Source organism: Cavia porcellus, unplaced genomic scaffold (genome assembly GCF_034190915.1).
Source record: "Cavia porcellus strain 051 isolate PalLab524CR breed Dunkin Hartley unplaced genomic scaffold, mCavPor4.1 scaffold_3, whole genome shotgun sequence".
NCBI lineage: Eukaryota > Metazoa > Chordata > Mammalia > Rodentia > Caviidae > Cavia > Cavia porcellus.
The window spans coordinates 106104237-106121343 of NW_026947486.1; the positions used below are offsets into that span (position 1 = coordinate 106104237).

Genomic DNA, 17107 nt, shown 5'->3' on the forward strand with positions numbered 1-17107 from the left:
AGAGATTTGAACTGTCCAATCCCCCTTTTAACCGCCTCCCCATTTTTAACATTGAGATGGTCTTGCTATATTGGTCAGGTGTCCAGCTTGCACTGAGTTGGCGACTTTCTGCCTCAGCTTCCCGGAATACTGTATTTACATGCATGTACCACCACACCTGGTTTTCAGTCTTTATATTGCTCATCTAGGCTTTTGTCACCAGGCTATGGAATAAGAGAATTTTAGAGTAGAAGTGAATTTATAGAACACATACATTTACCTTCTCCTTGAACACAAGAGGAGGAATCAGAGACCCAGATGGGGAAAGGCACGTGGCTAAGGTCACACAGCAAATTTTCTGGCTGAGCCTGACTCAGGTCTCCTGCATCTCAGCTCTGTATTCTTTTAATCTTCCCCTTACATAATGATACTGAAGGCCAGCGGGAGAACAACACCATGTTCTGTTAAAAACATTTTCTGTTAAAAATAGCAGATAATTCTGTTTCAATGCAAAATCTGTTGCACTCCAAGTCTGGCTGCATTCATTTAAAAACCATTCTTCAATGGTCAACTCAGTTGGCATATGTCATAGTTTTATTCTTATGAGTTTCATCTTTTTAAAAAAATATATTATTAACACATCTTCTGTTCTGGAAAGTTCTGACGGGAATAACAGTGGCCTAGAATATAGAAATGGAAATGACTGTAGGATGTATTCCTTTTAATCTGATGGCTAGGAAGTGCTTCCCTTTCAGTTTATTGTTTTTTAAAAGGATTGTTCAAAATAGATCCAGTGCTGTTATATACTCCACTCAGCTCACCGAAATACACGTACCTTGATTTTAATTGGCCTTTTTTTGGGGAAGAGTGGGGAGTTTTTGTTTCCTTCTTCTCTTCTTCTTCTTCTTCTTCTTCTTCTTCTTCTTCTTCTTCTTCTTTTCTTTTCTTTTCTTTTCTTTCTTTCTTTCTTTCTTTCTTTCTTTCTTTCTTTCTTTCTTTTGTTTTCAATCTGCAGGCTTTAAAATTTATGTGTGTAGAAATTTCCCTTATTTTTCATATTGGGAGCTAGTTTCCCTTGAACTTAGAGGGTTCATCACAAATTGCTTGTAAATCAAGATCTGATTAGGAAGTAATATATTCATCTGTAACTCCTGCATAAAAGTTATTCAAGTATTGTGACAAAATAAGTGTTGTTTACTTTATACATTTTCTGCAAATTCTAAAGATTTCATCTAACTTAAAGGCTCTCATGGAATCTCAGGGATTGTGGCTGGCCCACTGAAAGTATAAAGGCTCGCTAAATTAAGTTGATTTGCCTGTGAAAGAAATGCTTCCATTATTCATGTCAGAAGCCTGTCACATCAAATTGAGGGAGTGGAGAAAACCCTTTTTTATCAACATTTAGAACCAAGAAAAACCAACCATTGAGGTCCTGAATTTCAATTGGGGAAAAAGTCAAGCTGAAAGCAGGGTTCAAAAAGGGGGGGCGGGAGGCTGGGTATTTGTCTAATGTTGAAAATCAGTAGAGGAGATTGATTTAACTTTGGCTGAAACTTTTTATATAGACAGACAGAATGAAACTTCTTAAAGCAGCAAGTAAGTAGTACATACAATCTTGGTGTCTTTCATGTGTAAACTTGTCAAAAGTAGTTAAGCTAATTCAAATTTAAATCTCCTTGAATTCCTATTCTTGGACTCTTAATTTGTTTATTTTAAAGGATTTAGAAATGCATTTCTCAGAGGGTACTTTTCAAACATTGATGAATGCATTTTGTTTTTCGGAGTTCAAGATTATAGGCTCTTGTATGTGATTAGTCCTTGTATTAATAAGAGAAGGTCAAGCACCACCCCCGTCATGTTTAGATCAGGTATGTGGCTGTTTATCTCTGTGAATCTATTATATAGATGTGTGCGCGCACACACATACACACACACACAGAGAACTTCAAATAAAAACCATGTCGTTAAGTGAATAATACAAAAAATTGGAACAATAAAAGGCCCATTCTTCAAGACAAAATATGCTCATGCTGTATTAATTTATTTTAGGAGGATTCTCTTTATTTGCCAGCAGAGTGCATTTTATTAGGTTTAATTATTTGAAAGATAATGATAACAAGGACAATTTGTTTTACTACTGTGTAAGAAACTTGATCTTTTTTGCTCTATGGGCTTTCCATCAGTGTATGCAACCCATATGACTGTGTGCACCATTGAAACTAATAACAAAAGCAAAATTTCTTACTTTTGTAGCTTTAATCCTTACCAGCCTTGATTTATCTTATGTTTCTGCCATTGTTATCCAAGTGAGTATCTTATATTGGATTCAAGAAACGTCTTTTTGGCAATTGGAAACTGTGAAATACTATTTTTAGATTTCTTAGATGTAGTTTCAGAGATTTTTCTTTGTTTACCTAAGTTTTGTTCCATAAAAGTGCACCAGAAATAAATAGGACAACTTTGGCTCGAAGGGATTCCTGCTTTTCCTTTTTTTCTTTTCAAAACACGAAGTTTGAAATCCTATTAAAGAATAGCAGTGCCTAACCCTGCCTTTGCCGGCAGGTTCTGCAGCACTTTACCCCTAAATTGAACAGTATAGTTGCTGGATGCTCGTGTCTAGGGGAAATAAGAGTTGGTCTGTGGTGTTCTCAGTCTAAAAGTAATTACTTCTGCAATTGACTGCAAATATGTGCAGGTTGTAGATGGAGAGAAATGAATGAAATAGAGAGGCGATTGTACTGTGGAGGGCTGGAGAAGACAAGGATTAATGGTGAGCAGAATTGCGTTTTGGTCTTCTTTCAGCAGTGTTACAATCTCGGTGAAAGTGAATGCTGCTAATAAGGAACCTATGGGGCAGGAGTTTGGAAGAGGGATGGGGCAGTGAGTAGGGGGTGAGAACTGCTAAAGCAGGAGGACTTTGTCAAGGCAGGAACTGAATAATTATTATGTGTATTTACAAAAGTGCAGGCAAACAAACTAACACAAAACAAGTTTTGCAATTTGACCTGTGCTAGTTTTAGATCAGGAACCCACCGGAGGTCCTGGTTTTCGCCCTTATGTGAGTCTCTGTTTGCTGGCTGTTTGTCACTATCAGAATCTACACTATTGTCTGGTGAAACAGTCCAAATGGATATACGGCGGGAACCGTGGATGGCAGCGGGAAATTATTCAAGGTTTTCATTTGTCCTCACGAGTTGTCACCATTTCTAGGCGTTTCTCAAGTGCTGACAATGTTATTTTTTTAGCGAATGAAATGTGGATTATGTAGAATCACAAAATGATTGGTTTTTAGAGTTGGGAAAAAGTTTAGAAATTGAATAAAATTATCTGATCTTACAGCTAAAAAGAAAAAGTGGCAACATGCAGAGAGGAATGGAGGCAGGGTCTGCTTAGGAACCTAGTTTTTTTCTGATTTCCAGGCCAGTGAACTTCGCGCTGATTTATGCATGACTGACAAGTGTACTTTTGTTCCACTTTAGTCAAACAAACCTAAAATGGACCATATTTAATAAAAAGACAAGTCCCTGCAGCCCCAACTGCAGAGGTAACTATTCACTGGCCCATATACAAATGCAGGCACTAGGATTTTCACATTTTCTTGCTTGTTTACACACATTCACACATACATATATGTGTGTTGCTTATACTATATTTACACATAATATTAATCTACATGAGAATCTGTCTTATTCAGTTAAAATAGGACAATTAGGCTGTTTGAAGGTAATATACACTACTTTAATCAATGTTTTAATAAAATTAATCCATATGAATTTAAACATACATACATTGTAAAAAGCACACAAAAATCACATAACAATAAATGAAATTCTCTCCAATTTCTCATTTTACTCCCTTAGTCCCCCAGATTCCCACTTTTAACGATGTGGTATGCTTCAAGCTCTTTCTAATCACAGCCTGTACACATTTAAAATTTATTGTAGATTGGACTTCTATTTGGTGTTGTATTCTATAATTCAACAATATCTAGTGAATATCCTTTATGTGGATTCAAATAAATCTACTTTGTCTTTAAGGCTTCTATAAAACTAAATTGACTGATTTTGATAAAGTAACAGTTTATCACATTGATTATATTATCTTTTTGTTTCGGGATATTTAGTAGACTTCTTCCACGAACTCTCTATTTGTTGTTGTATTGTATAGCTAGTAACCATTTCATAAATATTACAATTTTTTCATGTTTTTCCCTTTTCTTTCACTTTGTTTCTAGTGTCCTTTCATTCCTGTCTAAAACTTGAATTTCTATGTAAGCAAAGCTGGTAGGTTTTCCCTTATTGTCTGAAGGGATCATATTTCATGATCAACACAAAACAATGAACCCTCTCCTGTGTATTTTTTCTGACACATTCACAGTTTTAATTTTTCCATAGTTGTTTTTTGGGACAGAGTCTCATTACGTGGATCAGGGTGCCCTTAAACTCATTATGTAGCCCGGGCTGGCCTTTAATTCACAGCAATACTCCTGCCTCAGCCTCCTGAGTACTGAAATTACAGGCAACAGCCAGCACCCTTGACTGAGTTTTTTTATGCTCTTAGATGGGCAAAGTACACAGGGCTAATAGCAAGGTTGTTAAAATAGGAAAGACTCTATTTGAATCACTCCTGTATCAGTTTCTGGTTGTGTAACCTTTGTGGAGTTACTTTTTCTGTGTTTTGGTTTCACCATCTACAAAATAAGTATATTTGGGGAAAAAGCGATGATTGGTTAAATATAACAAGTTTATTAAGGAAAAAAGATTCATGTGGCGTTTGATGACCAATACTGCATGTAAGATTTTAGAAGCTTTTAGCATTTTGTTATATCAATTTTTGGAAGAGTTCTAAGAAAATTTGAGGAAATACTATATTCAGTACATAAATTTTTCTGTATTGATTAAAAATGATCTTGTTGAAGCCATTATTTATCCTTATTTTTACATGCCTACTTGATCTTACCAAATTCTGAGAGAAGAGTTAAAATTTGCCAGATGATTTTAGTTTTATGAAATTGTGTAGTTTTAGAAGTTAGTTTTAAAAATACATGTTCCTATATATTTCCATGCATAAAGGTTAATGATTGTTATGTTCTTTGTAATTTCTGAAATATCCCTTTGTGTTCTAGTTAATGCTTTTGGCCTATAGTCAGCTTTGATAGTGATACATTCTTTCTGCTTTCATTTTAATTTATTTTTCTGGTATATTTTTGGCTCTCCTTTTTATTTTTATAATGTACTTTTTTATGATACTGAGGATTGAACTCTGTATTGAGCTACATCCCCACCCCTTTTTATTTTTTATTTTGAGAAAGAGTGTTGCTAAGTTGCCCAGGTAGGATTTGAATTGAGTAACTTCCCACCTCAGTCAACCTCAGTGTTGGAATTAAAGGTAGGCACTGTACCTGGCTATCACTAATCACTTTTCACCATTTGTTTTAGGTATTGTTGTAATAGCTAGATTTAATAATTTTTGTATAAAATTACAATTGGGAGTTGCAGAAATTTCATGACACTGGTCAGACGGCTGGTGGAGTGCAGTGTTGTTTTGTGATTTTTCATTATGGAGGTTGTCGTTTGAGGTCAGAAAGACATCAGTCTCCCGAGTTTGTGGCCGCAACCTTGGGTGCAATTCGATGTTGCTGCTGTTGGCTCTCCACGCCCCTCAGTCTTCGCCCAGGGAACTGTCTTGAATTTCCACTATGGCATCCACTGGGTCAAATCTACAGAAAGCAATAGACCTTGCTAGCAAAACAGCACAAGATGACAAAGCTGGGAATTATGAGGAAGCCCTTCAACTCTATCAACATGCTGTATGTACAGTGTTTTCTTCATGTAGTTAAATATGAATCACACGGTGATAAAGCCCAGCAAAGCACCATGGTAAACTGTGCAGAATATCTTGATAGAGCAGAAAAACTAAAGGACTATCTGAAGAAAAGAGAGAAAACCCCACAAAAGCCAGTGAAGGAGGGACAGCCAAGTCCAGATGATGAAAAGGGAAATGACAGTGACAGGGAAAGAGAGTCTGATGGCCCTGAAAAAAAAAAGAAACTACAGAATCAACTTCAAGGTGCCATTGTTATTGAGCGACCAAATGTGAAATGGAGTGATGTTGCTTGTCTTGAAGGAGCCAAAGAAGCACTTAAAGAGGCTGTGATTTTGCCCATTAAATTTCCGCATCTTTTTATAGGCAAGAGGATACCTTGGAGAGGAATCCTATTGTGTGGAATGCCTATAACAGGAAAATTCTATTTAGCCAAAGCTGTAGCAACAGAAGCAAACAACTCAATATTTTTTTCAATATCCTCCTCTGACCTTGTTTCTAAACGGCTGGGTGAAAGTAAAAACCTTGTTAAGAATTTATTGCAGCTTTCCAGGGAAAACAAGCCTTCCATTATCTTCATTGATGAAATTGACTCTGTGATTCTAGAAGTGAAAATGCAAGTGAAGCTGCGCGTAGAATTAAAACAGAGTTTCCTGTGCAAATGCGAGTAGTTGGTGTGGACAATGATGGGATTTGGGGAGCTACAAACATACCCTGGGTTCGGGATTCTGCCATTAGGCGGAGACTTGAGAAACGAATCTAAATCCCTTTACCTGAAGCCCATGCCCGAGCAGCAATGTTTCAGCTACACTTGGGAACCACTCGGAACAGTCTGATGGACACCAGCTTCCCAGAACTTGGGAAGAAACCTGATGGCTATTCAGGGGCAGATATAAGTATCATTGCTCGTGATGCACTTACACAGCCTGTGAGAAAAGTACAATCAGCTACTCACTTCAAAAGGGTTTGGAGCTTCCGGAGCTGACCCCAGCCACATCATAGATGATCTGCTGACACCCTGCTCTCCAGGGGACCCCGGTACCATTGCAATGACATGGATGGATGTCCCTGGAGATAAACTTTTGGAACCAGTTGTTTCCATGTCGGATATGTTGTGATCCCTGTCTAGCATAAAACCTATAGTTAGTGAACGCGACTTACTGAAATTCAAGAAGTTTACCGAAGATTTTGGCCAACAAGGCTAAACAAAGACAGCAGGGAAGGTGTTTACCATATGTAATCCTTTCACAGATATTCATGCCTTTCTTGGATGGCATTCAGATCATTTCCAGTAAAACTCTTATCACAGAGAAAAATACATCTCTTTTCAGAGCTCATTTAAGTTTCACACTGTGCTTTTCCTCTGTCACCTGTTAAATGCTCCTGATAAAAATTATAAAATAATGGATTTTAGGAAATGAGCAATATGTGACTGGCATGAAAAATAGAAATTACCCAGTAAAAAGAGCATTAAACATTGACCACAAATACTGAAGAGTTTTTATGATTGGTGGTCTTTGCAGAGTCTTTATCCTTTTTTTCTTTTCTAAGATGAAATAGGGCTTTGTACTTGGGAAAAAAACATTGTAAACATTCTTAATTGTAAAATTTATTTTCTTTATTAAAAGTTTAAAATGATAGAATCTTTACTCTCAAGGCTGGGCAATAAAACAACAAACAGCACTGCTGCGATTGGTTTAGAAAGTGTTTGAACTGTGTCACAGTCAGTGCTCTTTCTGAGTTTGAATAAGTTGAGTTCTTTTCCCGTGTAGTAATTTCTTTAAAGGCAGCAAGCTTTCATATTTAACTGAGTGAACCTTCCATTGTGCAGTCTCAAGAGACATTTTCTATATTAGGCATTGTCTTGACCTTGAAGAAGAAAATTGTCTATTTCAATATCTTTTTGTAAAGATTGAGGAAAACAGGTGATACATGAGTATAGATTTTAAAATAACTGTCATGAAATACTGTAATGGGAACCTCTGCTAAGAAGAAAATGGCCTCTCTTTGGATCTTTGGATTATAGGCAGTTTCTTGTGTGTCATGAGGGATATGTGTGTATACATGTGTGTGTGTGTGTGTGTGTGTGTGTGTGTGTGTGTGTGTGTGTGTATATATATATATATATGTCATCAAAGGTCTTGAATTTCTCTTTTTAAGTTCAGGGAAGATTGTACTGCTCACATATGTGCTACAAGTGTAATACTTTATGAAGCTTTGGAAATCAACTGATGGCTCATTAATAAAACATAAACATGACATTGTTATTTTAACTTCTTCAAATAAATAACCTGAGGATGTGTGTTACACATTTGAGCATCAACACTAAATTGTACCTTGTCCATTTGCATCGGCTAACCATGCAAAATATCAAATTATCTAGAATGAGCTGGAGTCTGAAATTACTATAAAATTCTACAGTAATGTAGATGTATTCAGTAATACACAAATGGTATCCATCAACTCACATTTTAAAGTATATTTGCACATTTTACATATTATGCTGTGTGGTTGCCTTTGAATTTTCGGTGCAGATTGTTTTTGTTGATAATAAATGGAAATTACAGGCTTGAAATATATGTGAAGTAAATTGGTATAACCTAAAAAATTGATTAAAATTATTTTACATTGAAAGTTTTATTTTGAATAAGGAAAAGCAGCCTCTTGTGCACATTTATTTTCATATCTTTTTCATTAGTGCTAATTGATTATACAGGTTAATGAGTTTCTATTTGATGAATTCATACACACATATAACATACTTGGATCATTTTTTCTCTTCATTGTACCTTAGCATTTGTATTTAGTGTAGTTACCTATTTACCCCCATTCCCACCATTAAAAAATATTTTCCATTTATTATAATTTCCAATTATTTTACTTCTCAATTTTCCTGGAACAAACTAGCTTTTTAAATTATCTATTTTTAGATAAAATTTTAGATAAATTATCTATCTTTAGAGTGATTAATTTCTCTTTTATTTGCTTACCTTTGAGTCATTGGCAACTATATTTCAATTAATTTTTTCTTCCATTTCTAGAATTCAACCCTTTTTCCCACGTTAGCCTTAGAAGTTGAGACATATATTTATTTTAATTTCACTTTAATCTGGGAAATGAGCTCTAGATTGCTGCTATACTTGCCTCTTCCATTAGGATCCTTCTATTTCAATAAAGATTTCTTGAAAGTGGTCTTGTGGTTCCTAACCACACAGTAAGCAGTAGTTAGTGTTTAACTAACAGTTTATTAGTTTCAGTGCTCATCATTCTTTTTTATCTTAAACTTTGTGATATTGAGCTTGAATATCAAGTTAGCTAGATTGCATTAGTTCATATTTTTAATCTCTTATTGGACATTTGTGTACTAATTTTGCTACAATTTGCTTTATTTATATCTTTTGAGACAAGGTCTCGCTGTATCACTAACAAAAAGACATTATTTCTGCATAACCCCACGAAACTGTTCTTTTTTAACTATGCAGAATAGTGTTGCTATGAACATTCATGTACAAATTTCTGTGTGAACATATGTATTGAGTTCTCTTGATTATAGGTCCAGGGATGGAATTGCGGGCCACCTGGTAGATCACCCTTTGAAACCCTGCCAGGCTATTTTCCAAAGTGGCTATACCCTTTTGTACTCCCACCAGCAGTGTGTGAAAGTTTCAGCATTTGTAATTGTTCTCTTTGATTAGATTTATTCATTCTAGTGAGTGTGAAGTAGTATCTTATTATGGTTTTGATTGGTATTTTACTGTTGGCTAATGACATTGATCATCTTTTAATTGTCTAGTGTTCATTTGTGTATCCTCTCTGGAGAAATGTTTATTCAGATTCCTTGTCAATTTAACCATGTTGTCTATTTTTTATTGAGTTGTAATATTTCTTTTGTAAACCCGTTTTCAGATATATAATTTATAAATATATTTTTAGGTTCTCTGGGTTTTCTTTTTGCTTTTTTGATCATGTCATTTAGAGCACAGGTGATTTTAATTTATTTTTTATTTAAGAGAATAGAAGACTCAGAAAAGAAAAACAACAAGCAAAAGACACAAGCAAAAAACAACAACCCAAAAACAATAACATTATAGGTTTTCAAACCAAGATGATAGGAATTTGACAGTGGTTGCTATATTGCATATTGTTACCTTCAAAAGGGTTTCTTAGATTACCAGATATAGACATGTAAAATTGATCTAACCATATGAGTATTAACTATTCTTTTCCAAGAACTAATACAATTAGTAGTATAGTCATCTTAGCTATCATATATATATATATATATATATATATATATATATATATATATATCTCAATCCATTTCACTTCCTTTCCCCTATCCAGTTACTTTTCCTCTTTGAGTAATTTCTTACCCTTACAAAGTATTTTTTGTAGATTTTGTATATAATGTTTCAGTTTTTTATGCTAGGGAGACAATGTGGTATTTACATATGTGTCTTTGATTTATTTCACTTATCAGTATGGTCTCAAGTCACATCCATTTACTTATAAAAGTCTCAATGTAATCTTTCTTTATAGCTGAGTAGTATTATATTGTATAAAATTACCACAAATTTTTTATTCATTCCTTGATTGATAGGCACTTGGGTTGTTTCCAAAACTTAGCTATTACAAACTGTGCTGCTATAAATATGGGTGCACATATATCACTGTGGTATGATATTTTCAATTCTTCTGGGAAAATGCCCAGAAGTGGGATAGCTGGATCAAATGGCACCTCTAATCGTAGCTTTTTGAGGAATCTCCTCACTGATCTCCACAGTGGTTTTAGTGGTCTGCACTCCCACCAACAGTGCAGAAGAGTTCCTTTCTCCTCACAGTCCCTTCATCATTTGCTATTGGTTGATTTCTTGATCTTGGCTGTTCTTTCTGGAGTAAGATGAATCTAGGTGTTTTAATTTGCATTTCTTGAATGACCATTGATATGGAAGATTTTTTCCTTGTATTTATTTGCCATTTATCCATCTGCATCTGAAAATTATGTATTCATCTCTGATATACATTTTTGTGTTGGGCCCTTGAATTTTGGGGGCCTGCTTTTTAAAAATCCTTTACATCTTAGATAGAACTCTTTTGCTGAGGGACAGTTGACTAAGCCTTTTTTCCCCAAGTTTTGGGTTTACTTTTCACTCTGCTGGAGATTTCTTTTGACACGCAAAAAATTTTTAATAAGATGAGACCCCAGTTGTTGATTCTGGGAGGTATTTCCCATGTACTTTGATTTTTGTCCATGAATGTTCTGCCTACGTCTATGTTGTCAAGATTTCTACCTAATTTGTCATCTAGCTAATTTAGTGTTTCTGTTTTAATATTTAGATATTTGATCCATTTTGACTTTAGTGCATGATCACAGGCATGGGTCTAGTTTTAGTTTTCAGCGTATGGAATGCCAATTTTTCCAGCACCTCTTATTAAAGAGGCTCTCTTCCAGTGAACACATTTGACTACTTTGTCAAAGATGAAGTGGCTGAGTGTGTTTGTAGCTGTGGCTATATCTTTTAATCTATTCCATTGATCTTTGTGTCTGGCTGTATTTCAGTGCCATGCTGGTTTTATCACTGTAGCTTTGTAATATAATTTCAAGTAGAAGATTGTAATACCTCCTGCCTTAGCTTTGTTGCCCAGAATTGCCTTTGTTATTCTAGGTCTCTTCTGGTTCCAGATGAATTTTAGGGATAATTTTCTCTAGATCTGTGAGGTATACAAATGGTATTTTGATTGGGATTATATTAAATCTGTATAACAATTTTGGGAGAATGGCCATTTTCACAATGTTTGTTTTGCCTATCCATGAACAGAGAATGGCATTACATTTTCTGAAATCCTCTTCAATTTCCTTTTTCAGAGTAGTGTAATTTTCAATGTATAGATCTTTTACTTTCTTTGTTAGAATGATTCCTAGGTATTTCACTTTTTTGAATGTGATAGTGAAGGTTTTGGTTTCCCTTATTTCTCTCTCAGTGAGTTTGTTATTTGTGTATAGGAATGTTATGGATTTTTGAATGTTGACTTTGTATCCAGCTATATTACTGAATTTGATTACTGCATCTAAAAGTCTTTCAATGGAGTTTTTTGGGGGGTCTTCTATGTATAGTATCATATCATCTGCAAATAATGATAATTTAACTTCTTCCTTTTCTATCCTTATTCTTTTAATTTCTCTCTCTTGTCTAATTACTCTGACTAATATTTCCAGAAATATGTTGAATAGGAGTGGTGATAATGGACATCGTTGTCCTGTTCCTGATTTTAGGTTGAAAGTTTTCAGTTTTGTCCCTTTAGTAAGATATTGGCTGTTAGTTTATCATTTATGATTTTTAATCACATTGAGGTACAGGCCATCTATTCCAATTTTCTGTAAGGTTTTTTTCATGAGTGAGTGTTGGTTTTGTCAAAAGCTTTTACAGCATCTATTGAGATAATCATATTATTTTTGTCCTTGGTTCTGTTGATATGGTTTATTATGTTTTTTAATTTTCATATGTTAATCCTCCCCTGCATTCCTGTGGTTAATCCCACTTGATCATGGTATATAATCTTCTTGATAACTTGTTGCATTCTATTTGCCAGTATTTTACTGAGGAGTTTTGCATCTATGTTCATTAGAGAGATTGACCTGAAATTTTGTTTTTTGGTTGGGTTTTTCTCTTGTTGTTTTGGTATGAGGGTAACACTTGCCTCCAAGAATGAGTTAGGGAGTATTGCTTCCCTTCTAATTTCATTGAAGAGTTTGAGGAGTGTTGGAATTAAGTCTTTCCTAAATTTATTGTAGAATTCAGCAGTGAATCCATCAGTACCTGGGCTTTTCTTTGTTGCTAAGGTTCTAATTTCATTTTCATTTTCATTAACTGAAATTGGGTTATTCAGCAATCTTACATTTTCTTGATTCAGCTTTGGAAATTCATATGTTTTTAGGAATCTGTCTATTTGTTCTGTGTTATCAAACCTATGAGAATAAAGTTTTTTGAAGTAGGTATTTATGATTTTCTGTATTTCCACAGGGACTGTAGTGATTTCACCCTTTTAATTTCTAGTTGCATGGATGTGAGTTTTTTTCTTTCCTCTTTTGATAAGGTTGGCTAGGGGTTTACAAATTTTATTTATTTTTTCAAAGAACCAACTCTTTGGCTCATTAATTCTTTGTATTATTTTCTTAGTTTCAATTGCATTAATTTCTGCTCTGATCTTTATAATTTCCTCCCTTCTTTGCACTTTTGTCTTCTTTTTCTAGAAGTTTGAGGTGCAGCATTAGGTTGTTTATTTGTGTTCATTCCATTTTCCTCATGTGGGAGTTTAGCACTATAAATTTCCCTCTGAGAATGGCTTTCATTGCATTCCACAAGTTCCTGTAATTTATATTTACATTTTGATTCAATTATAGATAATTTTAAATTTCTTCTGTTACTCATTGGTTGTTTAAGAGAGTGTGAATTTCCATGTGTTAATGGGGTTCTTGTGGGTTTTTTGTTGTTAATTTTCAATTTTATTGTGGTATGGTCAGATAATATGCATGGGTTATTTCAATTCCTTTGCATTTACTTAAGCATGTTCTGTGGGCTAGTATATGATCTATTTTAGAGAATAACCCATGTGCAGCTGAGAAGAATGTGTATTCTGATGTTGTTGGTTGGAATACTCAGTACACATCCACTACATCCATTTGTTCACAGCTTTGATTCAGTTCTGTTATTTCTTTGTTGATTTTTTGTTTGGTAGATCTGTCTCTTTGTGACAATGGGGTGTTAAGGTCTCCTGTCATCAGTGTGTTATTACTTATTTGACTTTTCATGTGTATTAAGATTCATCTTACATAGATGGGCACTCACATATTTGGAGCATGTATATTTATGATTATAATCTCTTCCTCTTTAAGTTTTTTTCTAGCAAATATTTAGTGACTTTATCTCTTTTGATCATTCTTGGTTTGAAGTTCATGTTTTCTTCAAATAGAATAGCTACCCCTGCTTTCTTCTGGGTTCCTGTTGCATTGAGTATTGTTTTCAATCCTTTGACTTTTAGTCTGTGAATTGCCTTTTGAGTTAAATGTGTTTCTTTATACAGCATATTGTTGGGTTTTATTTCTTTTTAAAAGTTTATTTAAAGAGAAAAAAACAACAGAAAATGGGTCCAAGTAATGCAGAATGTAAAAAAAAAATAAACAGTAAGAAATCACTACTTAATAGATTACATATTGTCATCTTAGAAGGATTTTATTTCTTAATCTACTCTGCCCATTGGTTTCTTTTTATTGGTGAGTTGAGACCATTTACATTGATGGATATAGCTGATATGTACTAACTTATCACTGTCATGTTATCTTTCTGTTGTTTTCTACTTTTTCTGTTTGTTTGCCCTGCTTAGTGGTTTCCTTCTGCTGTTGTTCTTGGGATTGTAGTTATCTTTGTCTCTTTCTAAAGTGTCTTTCAGTACTCTTTGTAGTGTTGATTTGGTGGTCATGAATTTCTTCAGTTGTTCTTTGTCATGGAAGTATCTTATTTCTCCATCAGTCTTCAAAGATAATTTTTCAGGGTACATCAATCTGGGGTGAAAGTTGTCTTCTTTCAGGACATGAAATACTTCACTCCAAGCTCTTCCTGACTTGAAGGTTTGTATTGAAAAGTCTGCCATGATTCTGATAGGCTTTCCTTCCTAGGAGATCTGTTTCTTTTCTCTGACAGCTTTTAGTATTCTGTTCTTATGCTGAATTTCTGATATCCTAATTACTATATGTCTAGGTGAAGATGTATTTTAGTATGGTCAATTGGTGTTCTGTATGCCCACTTATCTGAATATCAGATTCTTTTCCATATTTGGAAAATTTTCTGCTATTATTTCTGTAAATAGTCTTTGTATGTCATTTGTATTGACCCCTGCTTTTTGGATGACACCTATCAACCTTATATTGTTTCTCCTTGCATCATCTTTCAGTTGTTGAATTGTTTCCTTGTTCCTTGTTATTTTTAAGAGATCTTTTCTTTCATGATCATAAGCTTCTACCCTGTCTTCAAGGTCTGATAGTGTGTCTTCAGCTTTATTCAAGCAGTTTTGCCAGCTTTCAATGGAATTTTTAATTTCCTGAACATCCCTTTGATTCTGTTTCATGAATTCTAATTCTGTCTTATATTGTTCATTTGAATTTCCATCATTTTTTATGTTCCTCTATTTTTTGTTGAGATAATCTTTAGATACACACAGCATTTCTTTCATAATGTTTGTCATTTCCTCCTTTACCTGAGAGATTATTTCTGATCTGATTTCCTCTATAGCTTTATGGAGTTGTTTCTCTACTTTAGTTGCTATCACTTCAGAAAGTTCACTTGTGCAGTTTCCAGTGTCTTCCATTTCATTGTCTCTTGTGTTTGCTCTCCATAGGCTGATGGACTGAGACTGCATCTTGCTCTTTCATTTTGTCATTTTCCTCTGGGACCATTTGGCTGACCATGCACCCTTCTGATGGGTTGCACTGGAATGCTGCACTAGGCAGAGCTTCAATCCTCCAATATCCCTGTGGCTAGCCAGGGTACATCCCCAAAATAGAGCACCACAGCCTTTTGCTCTGTGATCTGTGAGGATGGCCAGACATTCACCTGATGTACTGCACTTGGTTGCACTGGGATTTTGGGCTGGGCAGAGCTTGTATCTTCCATGAAGCTAGCAGGGATGTACCTCTGGCATGTGTTGCTGGGGCCTAGCACATGGCTGGATGGAGTTCAGAGTCTCTACGACCCAGGTGGCTAGCTGGAACATGCTCCTAGTGTGTGGCACTGCCAGGGCCTTGTGTCTGATTGAGAGATGTTCAGAGCATCTGGACTACATGGCTAGCCTGGGATCGGCACTGGTGTATGGTGCTGGGGACTTACTATTGGCTGGGCAGAGTTCAGAACCTCCAGGACCCATGTGGCTAGCACGGACACACCCTTGAACTATGGCTCTGGGTCCTTGTGCACTGATGGGTAGATTAAGATTACAAATTCTCCAAGATCCATTGGCTAGGCTGGTTGTTCCCTGATGGGTGACATTAGGGCTCTGGGCTGGGCTGGGACCAGTACCTCTGTGACCTGTGAGTTTGGCTGAGTGTTTCACTGATGGGTCGCATTAGGATACTGGGCTGGGCAGAGCTCAGATTCTTCTTGCAGTTTACAAGGACACAGCCCTGGAGTATAGTGGCATGGCCTTGTACCTGGATGAATGGAGTTCAGAGCCTCTGGGACCCAGGGGGCTAGGTGGAGTATGCCACCAGAGTGTGGTGTCATCAGGACCTTGTGTCTGGTTGGGAGGAGTTCAGAGCCTCTGAACCACACAGCTAGCTGGGTGCATGTCTGGTATATGGTGCCGGGGCCTTGGTCCTGGCTGGGCAGAGTTTGGAATCTCTGGGACCCACTGTGGGGTTAGCTTGGATACCCACAGATGATTTTAATTTTGATGAAGTCCAATTTATTTTTTTGCCACTTATGATATTAATGTTCAGTTGATGAACTCATCTAAGGCCATGAAGACCTATATCTCCTTTTTCTTCTAAGAGTTTTATAATTTTAGCTCTTTCACTTTGACCTTTGATCCATTTTGAGTCAATTTCTGTGTATAAGTACTTTGTTCTTTTACATATGGCTATCTAGTTATTGGATCGTGGTTTGTTTATTTAAAAGACTTTGTTTTCCACTGAAATGTCTCAAAACCCCTTTCAAAAATTGGTCACACATGTAAGAGTTTATTCCTAACTCAATTTTATTCCATTTATCTACATGTTTATGCTAGGCCAGCATTATACAACATTGGATACTGTAGGTTTCTGAATTTGGGAAGTATAAACTTTTTTCTTTTTCAAGAGTATTGTGATTACTCTAGGTTTCCTTCATTTTCATAATTATTTTAGGATCAGCTTTATAATGTCTGTTAAAAGAAAAAGTCAAATGAAATTGATGGGGACTTGTTGATTCTGTGGTTTAATACAGGTGAGTACCAATGTTTTGACAATATTGTATCTTTCAATTCACAGATAAAGGATTTTTTATTTATTTAAGTTTCTTAATTTTATTAAAAGGTGTTTTGTAGCTTTCAGTGTACAGGCCTTACATTTCTTTTATTAAGCATGCTCTTAACTTTTTAAATTCTTTTAGATGAGATTGCTTATATAATTATTTTTCTTAATTTTAGTTTTAGATTATTCATTCCAAATATATAGAAATTCAACTGATAGTTATATATCTATTTGTATCTTGCAAGATTTATAAACACTGGTTGACTCTTGTGGAGTTTTTGGTGTGTACTGTATAGATTTTTATTC

At 35.3% G+C, this 17107-nt stretch overlaps 1 pseudogene; it reads left to right on the forward strand.

Annotated features, from left to right (window-relative positions):
• Positions 1 to 5677: 5677 nt before the first annotated feature.
• LOC100732262 (vacuolar protein sorting-associated protein 4B-like) lies at positions 5678 to 7007 on the forward strand (annotated as a pseudogene).
• Positions 7008 to 17107: the final 10100 nt, after the last annotated feature.